Genomic DNA, 12,367 nt, shown 5'->3' with positions numbered 1-12,367 from the left:
AGGAGAGGTGGAGGAGCTGAAAGGAGAGGTGGAGGAGCTGAAAGGAGAGGTGGAGGAGCTGAAAGGAGAGGTGGAGGAGCAGAAAGGAGAGGTGGAGGAGCTGAAAGGAGAGGTGGAGGAGCAGAAAGGAGAGGTGGAGGAGCTGAAAGGAGAGGTGGAGGAGCTGAAAGGAGAGGTGGAGGAGCTGAAAGGAGAGGTGGAGGAGCTGAAAGGAGAGGTGGAGGAGCTGAAAGGAGAGGTGGAGGAGCTGCAGAAGGAGAGAATGCAGCTAACATGAGGCAGCTTCCTTTCATTTGACTATTGTAGTCGGGAAAAGTGTGTTGAATTCATCATTAGTTTATTTGAGCTCTAGACATCAGATCAAGAGCTCTAGATATTATTCCCATAATTCTGGCCCACGCAGCTGAACTGTCAGCCATGGGGACCAGAGTGACAGCCAGCGAGAGAGAGGTGGAGGAACTGAAAGGGGAAGTGGAGGGGCTGAAGAGAGAGAACACAGGTAAGACAAACAAAGACTTTCAGAAACTCATTGTATCTAATGTGGTGTGGGAATATGTTCATTTTATGAGTTTATCTTACTCAACATACAGTAACTTATAGAACTATTCGTGCTCAGAGACAGACCAAAGCTGGCCTTCTCTGCTGGTTTGACTAACTCAAGAAAAGAAGGACCTTTCAATACTGAGACCCAACTGATCTACACCAAGGTCTTCAAACATCGGCAACACCTATAACCCATATACAGGTACTGCTGCTACGTATATGACATTAGTAACAGACACCTACAGTCCAGTGACAGGTACTGCTGCTACGTATATGACATTAGTAACAGACACCTACATCACTAACAGGTACTGCTGCTACGTATATGACATTAGGAACAGACACCTACAGCCCAGTGACAGGTACTGCTGCTACGTATATGACATTAGTAACAGACACCTACATCACTAACAGGTACTGCTGCTACGTATATGACATTAGTTACAGACACCTACAGTCCAGTGACAGGTACTGCTGCTACGTATATGACATTAGTAACAGACACCTACAGCCCAGTGACAGGTACTGCTGCTACGTATATGACATTAGTAACAGACACCTACATCACTAACAGGTACTGCTGCTACGTATATAACATTAGTAACAGACACCTACATCACTAACAGGTACTGCTGCTACGTATATGACATTAGTTACAGACACCTACAGTCCAGTGACAGGTACTGCTGCTACGTATATGACATTAGTAACAGACACCTACAGTCCAGTGACAGGTACTGCTGCTACGTATATAACATTAGTTAGAGACACCTACAGTCCAGTGACAGGTACTGCTGCTACGTATATGACATTAGTTACAGACACCTACAGCCCAGTGACAGACACTGCTGCTACGTATATGACATTAGTAACAGACACCTCCAGTCCAGTGACAGACACTGCTGCTACGTATATGACATTAGTAACAGACACCTACATCACTAACAGGTACTGCTGCTACGTATATGACATTAGTAACAGACACCTACATCACTAACAGGTACTGCTGCTACGTATATGACATTAGTAACAGACACCTACAGTCCAGTGACAGGTACTGCTGCTACGTATATGACATTAGTAACAGACACCTACATCACTAACAGGTACTGCTGCTACGTATATGACATTAGTAACAGACACCTACAGTCCAGTGACAGGTACTGCTGCTACGTATATGACATTAGTAACAGACACCTACAGTCCAGTGACAGGTACTGCTGCTACGTATATGACATTAGTAACAGACACCTACAGTCCAGTGACAGGTACTGCTGCTACGTATATGACATTAGTAACAGACACCTACAGTCCAGTGACAGGTACTGCTTCTACGTATATGACATTAGTAACAGACACCTACAGCCCAGTGACAGACACTGCTGCTACGTATATGACATTAGTAACAGACACCTACAGTCCAGTGACAGGTACTGCTGCTACGTATATGACATTAGTAACAGACACCTACAGTCCAGTGACAGGTACTGCTACTACGTATATAACATTAGTTACAGACACCTACAGTCCAGTGACAGGTACTGCTGCTACGTATATGACATTAGTAACAGACACCTACAGTCCAGTGACAGGTACTGCTGCTACGTATATGACATTAGTAACAGACACCTACAGTCCAGTGACAGGTACTGCTGCTACGTATATGACATTAGTAACAGACACCTACAGTCCAGTGACAGGTACTGCTACTACGTATATAACATTAGTTACAGACACCTACAGTCCAGTGACAGGTACTGCTGCTACGTATATGACATTAGTAACAGACACCTACAGTCCAGTGACAGGTACTGCTGCTACGTATATAACATTAGTTACAGACACCTACAGTCCAGTGACAGGTACTGCTGCTACGTATATGACATTAGTAACAGACACCTACAGTCCAGTGACAGGTACTGCTACTACGTATATGACATTAGTTACAGACACCTACATCACTAACAGGTACTGCTGCTACGTATATGACATTAGTAACAGACACCTACAGTCCAGTGACAGGTACTGCTGCTACGTATATGACATTAGTAACAGACACCTACAGTCCAGTGACAGGTACTGCTGCTACGTATATGACATTAGTAACAGACACCTACAGTCCAGTGACAGGTACTGCTGCTACGTATATGACATTAGTAACAGACACCTACAGTCCAGTGACAGGTACTGCTGCTACGTATATGACATTAGTAACAGACAACTACAGCCCAGTGACAGGTACTGCTGCTACGTATATGGCATTAGTTACAGACACCTACAGTCCAGTGACAGGTACTGCTGCTACGTATATGACATTAGTAACAGACACCTACATCACTAACAGGTACTGCTGCTACGTATATGACATTAGTTACAGACACCTACATCACTAACAGGTACTGCTGCTACGTATATGACATTAGTAACAGACACCTACAGTCCAGTGACAGGTACTGCTGCTACGTATATGACATTAGTTACAGACACCTACAGTCCAGTGACAGGTACTGCTGCTACGTATATGACATTAGTAACAGACACCTACATCACTAACAGGTACTGCTGCTACGTATATGACATTAGTTACAGACACCTACAGTCCAGTGACAGGTACTGCTGCTACGTATATGACATTAGTAACAGACACCTACAGTCCAGTGACAGGTACTGCTGCTACGTATATGACATTAGTAACAGACACCTACAGTCCAGTGACAGGTACTGCTGCTACGTATATGACATTAGTAACAGACACCTACAGTCCAGTGACAGGTACTGCTGCTACGTATATGACATTAGTTACAGACACCTACAGTCCAGGGACAGGTACTGCTGCTACGTATATGACATTAGTAACAGACACCTACAGTCCAGTGACAGGTACTGCTGCTACGTATATGACATTAGTAACAGACACCTACATCACTAACAGGTACTGCTGCTACGTATATGACATTAGTTACAGACACCTACAGTCCAGTGACAGGTACTGCTGCTACGTATATGACATTAGTAACAGACACCTACAGCCCAGTGACAGGTACTGCTGCTACGTATATGACATTAGTAACAGACACCTACAGTCCAGTGACAGGTACTGCTGCTACGTATATGACATTAGTAACAGACACCTACAGTCCAGTGACAGGTACTGCTGCTACGTATATGACATTAGTTACAGACACCTACAGTCCAGTGACAGGTACTGCTGCTACGTATATGACATTAGTTACAGACACCTACAGTCCAGTGACAGGTACTGCTGCTACGAATATGACATTAGTAACAGACACCTACAGTCCAGTAACAGGTACTGCTGCTACGTATATGACATTAGTAACAGACACCTAAATCACTAACAGGTACTGCTGCTACGTATATGACATTAGTTACAGACACCTACAGTCCAGTGACAGGTACTGCTGCTACGTATATGACATTAGTAACAGACACCTACAGTCCAGTGACAGGTACTGCTGCTACGTATATGACATTAGTAACAGACACCTACATCACTAACAGGTACTGCTGCTACGTATATGACATTAGTTACAGACACCTACAGTCCAGTGACAGGTACTGCTGCTACGTATATGACATTAGTAACAGACACCTACATCACTAACAGGTACTGCTGCTACGTATATGACATTAGTTACGGACACCTACAGCCCAGTGACAGGTACTGCTTCTACGTATATGACATTAGTAACAGACACCTACAGTCCAGTGACAGGTACTGCTGCTACGTATATGACATTAGTTACAGACACCTACAGCCCAGTGACAGGTACTGCTGCTACGTATATGACATTAGTTACAGACACCTACATCACTAACAGGTACTGCTGCTACGTATATGACATTAGTTACAGACACCTACATCACTAACAGGTACTGCTGCTACGTATATGACATTAGTTACAGACACCTACAGCCCAGTGACAGGTACTGCTGCTACGTATATGACATTAGTTACAGACACCTACAGCCCAGTGACAGGTACTGCTGCTACGTACATGACATTAGTAACAGACACCTACAGTCCAGTGACAGGTACTGCTGCTACGTATATGACATTAGTAACAGACACCTACAGTCCAGTGACAGGTACTGCTACTACGTATATGACATTAGTAACAGACACCTACAGTCCAGTGACAGGTACTGCTGCTACGTATATGACATTAGTAACAGACACCTACAGTCCAGGGACAGGTACTGCTGCTACGTATATGACATTAGTAACAGACACCTACAGTCCAGTGACAGGTACTGCTGCTACGTATATGACATTAGTAACAGACACCTACAGCCCAGTGACAGGTACTGCTGCTACGTATATGACATTAGTAACAGACACCTACAGTCCAGTGACAGGTACTGCTGCTACGTATATGACATTAGTAACAGACACCTACAGCCCAGTGACAGGTACTGCTGCTACGTATATGACATTAGTAACAGACACCTACAGCCCAGTGACAGGTACTGCTGCTACGTATATAACATTAGTAACAGACACCTACAGTCCAGTGACAGGTACTGCTACTACGTATATGACATTAGTAACAGACACCTACATCACTAACAGGTACTGCTGCTACGTATATGACATTAGTTACAGACACCTACATCACTAACAGGTACTGCTGCTACGTATATGACATTAGTTACAGACACCTACAGTCCAGTGACAGGTACTGCTGCTACGTATATGACATTAGTAACAGACACCTACAGTCCAGTGACAGGTACTGCTGCTACGTATATGACATTAGTAACAGACACCTACATCACTAACAGGTACTGCTGCTACGTATATGACATTAGTTACAGACACCTACAGTCCAGTGACAGGTACTGCTGCTACGTATATGACATTAGTAACAGACACCTACATCACTAACAGGTACTGCTGCTACGTATATGACATTAGTTACAGACACCTACAGTCCAGTGACAGGTACTGCTTCTACGTATATGACATTAGTAACAGACACCTACATCACTAACAGGTACTGCTGCTACGTATATGACATTAGTTACGGACACCTACAGCCCAGTGACAGGTACTGCTTCTACGTATATGACATTAGTAACAGACACCTACAGTCCAGTGACAGGTACTGCTGCTACGTATATGACATTAGTTACAGACACCTACATCACTAACAGGTACTGCTGCTACGTATATGACATTAGTAACAGACACCTACAGTCCAGTGACAGGTACTGCTGCTACGTATATGACATTAGTTACAGACACCTACAGTCCAGTGACAGGTACTGCTGCTACGTATATGACATTAGTTACAGACACCTACAGTCCAGTGACAGGTACTGCTGCTACGTATATGACATTAGTAACAGACACCTACAGTCCAGTGACAGGTACTGCTACTACGTATATGACATTAGTTACAGACACCTACATCACTAACAGGTACTGCTGCTACGTATATGACATTAGTTACAGACACCTACAGTCCAGTGACAGGTACTGCTGCTACGTATATGACATTAGTAACAGACACCTACAGTCCAGTGACAGGTACTGCTACTACGTATATGACATTAGTTACAGACACCTACAGCCCAGTGACAGGTACTGCTGCTACGTATATGACATTAGTAACAGACACCTACATCACTAACAGGTACTGCTGCTACGTATATGACATTAGTAACAGACACCTACATCACTAACAGGTACTGCTGCTACGTATATGACATTAGTAACAGACACCTACAGTCCAGTGACAGGTACTGCTGCTACGTATATGACATTAGTAACAGACACCTACAGTCCAGTGACAGGTACTGCTACTACGTATATGACATTAGTAACAGACACCTACAGTCCAGTGACAGGTACTGCTGCTACGTATATGACATTAGTAACAGACACCTACAGTCCAGTGACAGGTACTGCTGCTACGTATATGACATTAGTAACAGACACCTACAGTCCAGGGACAGGTACTGCTGCTACGTATATGACATTAGTAACAGACACCTACAGTCCAGTGACAGGTACTGCTGCTACGTATATGACATTAGTAACAGACACCTACAGCCCAGTGACAGGTACTGCTGCTACGTATATGACATGAGTAACAGACACCTACAGTCCAGTGACAGGTACTGCTGCTACGTATATGACATTAGTAACAGACACCTACAGCCCAGTGACAGGTACTGCTGCTACGTATATGACATTAGTAACAGACACCTACAGCCCAGTGACAGGTACTGCTGCTACGTATATAACATTAGTAACAGACACCTACAGTCCAGTGACAGGTACTGCTACTACATATATGACATTAGTAACAGACACCTACATCACTAACAGGTACTGCTGCTACGTATATGACATTAGTTACAGACACCTACATCACTAACAGGTACTGCTGCTACGTATATGACATTAGTTACAGACACCTACATCACTAACAGGTACTGCTGCTACGTATATGACATTAGTAACAGACACCTACAGCCCAGTGACAGGTACTGCTGCTACGTATATGACATTAGTAACAGACACCTACAGTCCAGTGACAGGTACTGCTTCTACGTATATGACATTAGTAACAGACACCTACAGTCCAGTGACAGGTACTGCTACTACGTATATGACATTAGTAACAGACACCTACAGTCCAGTGACAGGTACTGCTACTACGTATATGACATTAGTAACAGACACCTACATCACTAACAGGTACTGCTGCTACGTATATGACATTAGTAACAGACACCTACATCACTAACAGGTACTGCTGCTACGTATATGACATTAGTAACAGACACCTACAGTCCAGTGACAGGTACTGCTGCTACGTATATGACATTAGTAACAGACACCTACAGTCCAGTGACAGGTACTGCTGCTACGTATATGACATTAGTAACAGACACCTACAGTCCAGTGACAGGTACTGCTGCTACGTATATGACATTAGTAACAGACACCTACAGCCCAGTGACAGGTACTGCTACTACGTATATGACATTAGTTACAGACACCTACATCACTAACAGGTACTGCTGCTACGTATATGACATTAGTAACAGACACCTACAGTCCAGTGACAGGTACTGCTGCTACGTATATGACATTAGTTACAGACACCTACATCACTAACAGGTACTGCTGCTACGTATATGACATTAGTAACAGACACCTACAGTCCAGTGACAGGTACTGCTACTACGTATATGACATTAGTAACAGACACCTACATCACTAACAGGTACTGCTGCTACGTATATGACATTAGTAACAGACACCTACAGTCCAGTGACAGGTACTGCTACTACGTATATGACATTAGTAACAGACACCTACAGCCCAGTGACAGGTACTGCTGCTACGTATATGACATTAGTAACAGACACCTACATCACTAACAGGTACTGCTGCTACGTATATGACATTAGTAACAGACACCTACAGTCCAGTGACAGGTACTGCTGCTACGTATATGACATTAGGAACAGACACCTACATCACTCACAGGCTGCTCCAGTGTTCATGAGAGACAGTGTTGATCTCTCCCTGCAGATGTCTTCACAGTCCCATTGAGAGGAGTTCACTACTTCAGATTCTCTGGCATGGACGTCTGCACATCGGCATATATGGGTGTATCCTTATTTAAGAATAAGTAGCATGAAATATTGTCAAATCAGTAGAATAGCCAGGAAGTGCATCAGTATATATCTAATGCAGTGACTCTGCAGGAGGGGGACTTAATCTACATCTACCTTCCCTCAGGCTATGGTCTCTATGAAGATTCAAATAAACGTTGCCCCTTCAGTGGCTTCCTGCTCTTCCCTATGTGAGGCCAGAGAGAACCAAAACAAAAGCTGTGATGAAATCAGACGCTGAATCAGAGTTCAAAGAGCCATGAATTTTCTCATAACGACCCGTCCATTCAACGTGATGTAATAACTAATGACCAGTGTCTTCTGTTCTATGTTCTAAATTTGACTTCATTTTCCAGATGACGACAAAAGTATGCAGGGTTCTTGAATGGCCCAGTGAATCCTCTCCCTGGCTGGTCCTCAATACTGATATGTGCTAGTTCCTGAAATAGAACCTCATCCACATAACACCTCAATGGAACTGTTGAATTGTTTATTCCTTTTTCTCATGACGTTTACAAACATTCTGCCAGCATGGCAAAGTCTAAATGAGGGAGATGCTACAGTCTAAAGTCATTCAAGTGCTGTAAGGTATAAGACAACTGTATTTTACAACCAGATCATTCAGCACAGACAGAACAGAAAGCATGGTTGTTACAGCCAGACCTCCGAGCAACAGATTGGACTGGACTGGACTCTCTCTAGATATATATCAGTGGAGGCTGCTGAGGGGAGGACGGCTCATAATAGCGACTGGAATGGAGTGGTATCAAACACATGAAACCATGTTCTTGATACCATTCCATTCACTCCATTCCAGTCATTATTATGAGCCGTTCTCCCCTCAGCAGGCTCTACTGATATATATACAGTACCAGTCAAAAGTCTGGACACACCTACTCATTCAACAGGTTTTTCTTTATTTTTACTATTTTCTACATTGTAGAATAATAGTGAAGACATCACAACTATGAAATAACACATATGGAATCATGTAGTAACCAAAAAAGTGTTAAACAAATCAAAATATATTTTATATTTGAGATTCTTCCAAGTAGCCACCCTTTGCCTTGATGGCAGCTTTGCACACTCTTGGCATTCTCTCAACCAGCATCATGAGGTAGTCACCTGGAATGCATTTCAATTAAGGTGTGCCTTGTTCAAAGTTAATTTGTGGAATTTATTTCCTTCTTAATGCGTTTGAGCCAATCAGTTGTATTGTGACAAGGTTGGTGGGGGTATACAGAAGATAGTCCTATTTGGTAAAAGACCAAGTCCATATTATGGCAAGAACAGCTCAAATAAGCAAAGAGAAACGACAGTCCATCATGACTTTAAGACATGGCTCTCATGAGGACCGCCACAGGAAAGGAAGACCCAGAGTTATCTCTGCTACAGAGGATAAGTTCATTAGAGTTAACTGCATCAACATCTCAACATCAACTGTTCAGAGGAGACTGTGTGAATCAGGCCTTCATGGTCGAATTGCTGCAAAGAAACCATTACTGAAGGACACCAATAATAAGAAGGGACTTGCTTGGGCCAAGAAACACGAGCAAAGGTAGAGGGAGGGGGGACAGAGGGAGGTAGAGGGAGGGGGGACAGAGGGAAGTAGAAGGAGGGGCAACAGAGGGAGGTAGAGGGAGGGGGACAGAGGGAGGTAGAGGGAGGGATGGAGATGGAGGGGGGACAGAGGGAGGTAGAGGGTGGGGGGACAGAGGGAGGTAGAGGTAGGGGGGACAGAGGGAGGTAGAAGTAGGGGGGACAGAGGGAGGTAGAGGTAGGGGGGACAGAGGGAGGTAGAGGTAGGGGGGACAGAGGGAGGTAGAGGGAGGGGGGCAGATGGAGGTAGAGGGAGGGGGGACAGAGGGAGGTAGAGGTAGGGGGGACAGAGGGAGGTAGAGGTAGGGGGGACAGAGGGAGGTAGAGGGAGGGATGGAGACGGATAGGGGACAGAGGGAGGTAGAGGGAGGGATGGAGACGGAGGGGGGACAGAGGGAGGTAGAGGGAGGGGGGACAGAGGGAGGTAGAGGTAGGGGGGACAGAGGGAGGTAGAAGTAGGGGGGACAGAGGGAGGTAGAGGTAGGGGGGACAGAGGGAGGTAGAGGGAGGGATGGAGACGGAGAGGGGACAGAGGGAGGTAGAGGGAGGGGGGACAGAGGGAGGTAGAGGTAGGGGGACGGAGGGAGGTAAAGGGAGGGAGGGATGGAGACGGAGGGGGGACAGAGGGAGGTAGAGGTAAGGGGGACAGAGGGAGGTAAAGGGAGGGATGAAGACGGAGGGGGGACAGAGGGAGGTAGAGGGAGGGATGGAGACGGAGGGGGGACAGAGGGAGGTAGAGGGATGGGGTAGTAAAGAAGTCGTTCCAATGACACTAAAACTAACTAAGTAAACTCAGTCTCCCCCTGTCCTCCCTCTTCTCCCTCCCCTCTCTCTCCCCTCCCCCTTCGCTCTCCCCTTCCCTTCTCCCCTCCCCTCTCCCCTCCCCCTTCCCTCTCTCCAGCTATGACCCAGACAGTGGCCATGACAGTGGGGCTGAGGATTCCCCAGACTCCTCCCCTCCCTTCTGCTTCCTCACCATGGGCATGGGCAAGGTCCTCTTACCCCAGGGGGCAGCAAACTTACACCACAGTACCCACAGTACCCATGGGAACAACCATGGCCCCCCTACTGCCCCCCTGCCCCCGCGCCTGGGGGTTTGTCTGGATTTCGAGAAGGGGCGGGTCACGTTCTACGACGCCCACTCGCTGCGCACCCTGTGGGAGGGGCATGTGGATTGCTCTGCCCCTGTGTGCCCAGCCTTTTGTTTCATTGGTGGAGGGGCACTGCAGCTGCAGGAGCTGGTGGCCAATCGGAGCACAGAGGAGCCACCGCATAGAAGGGTCACCATCCAATCACGCGCCACCAATTTAGGTAACTGAAGAAGTATGGAGTGGAATGATGTGGAAAGAACCTTTATCAACTTGATGTTTACTTTTTTATGTATAGGTTTCATTTGTAATGTCTGCAACTGTTGATGATATACATTATGCAGAATAGAAGAATGTCAATGTCCCGGAATCCAGTGGATTGTAAAGCGTTCTGCAGGTTACATCAGGATATGTGTATTCTGGTGTGATTCCAACTGTTGCTGTGTTGCATCTGAAAAGGACTCATGAGTGGGACGTTAACTGTTAAAGGACTCATGAGTGGGACGTTGACTGTTAAATGACTCATGAGTGGGACGTTTACTGTTAAATGACTCATGAGTGGGACGTTTACTGTTAAAGAACTCATGAGTGGGACGTTAACTGTTAAATGACTCATGAGTGGGACGTTTACTGTTAAATGACTCATGAGTGGGACGTTAACTGTTAAAGAACTCATGAGTGGGATGTTAACTGTTAAATGACTCATGAGTGGGACGTTTACTGTTAAATGACTCATGAGTGGGACGTTAACTGTTAAAGAACTCATGAGTGGGATGTTAACTGTTAAATGACTCATGAGTGGGACGTTTACTGTTAAATGACTCATGAGTGGGACGTTAAATGACTCATGAGTGTGACGTTAACTGTTAAATGATTCATGAGTGGTACTTTAACTGTTAAATGACTCATGAGTGGGACGTTTACTGTTAAATGACTCATGAGTGGGACGTTAACTGTTAAATGACTCATGAGTGGGACGTTTACTGTTAAATGATTCATGAGTGGGACGTTAACTGTTAAATGATTCATGAGTGGGACGTTAACTGTAAAATGACTCATGAGTGGTACTTTAACTGTAAGATGACTCATGAGTGGGACGTTAACTGTTAAATGATTCATGAGTGGTACTTTAACTGTAAAATGACTCATGAGTGGTACTTTAACTGTAAAATGACTCATGAGTGGTACTTTAACTGTTAAATGATTCATGAGTGGGACGTTAACTGTTAAATGACTCATGAGTCATTTAACAGTAAAACGTCCCACTCATGAGTCATTTAACAGTAAACGTCCCACTCATGAGTCATTTAACAGTTAACGTCCCACTCATGAGTCATTTAACAGTTAACGTCCCACTCATGAATCATTTAACAGTTAACGTCCCACTCATGAGTCATTTAACAGTTAACGTCCCACTCATGAGTCATTTAACAGTAAACGTCCCACTCATGAGTCATTTAACAGTAAACGTCCCACTCATG

General features: G+C 45.0%; 1 pseudogene; it reads left to right on the top strand.

Moving 5' to 3' along the window:
* Nucleotides 1–229: 229 nt before the first annotated feature.
* Nucleotides 230–8,394, top strand: LOC129849037 (complement C1q-like protein 2; annotated as a pseudogene).
* The last annotated feature ends 3,973 nt before the right edge of the window (nucleotides 8,395–12,367 follow it).

The sequence above is a fragment of the Salvelinus fontinalis genome, unplaced genomic scaffold (assembly GCF_029448725.1).
Source record: "Salvelinus fontinalis isolate EN_2023a unplaced genomic scaffold, ASM2944872v1 scaffold_1340, whole genome shotgun sequence".
Classification (NCBI taxonomy): domain Eukaryota; kingdom Metazoa; phylum Chordata; class Actinopteri; order Salmoniformes; family Salmonidae; genus Salvelinus; species Salvelinus fontinalis.
Note: the sequence above shows the minus strand (reverse complement) of the source record. Positions and strands in the feature narration are given on the sequence as shown.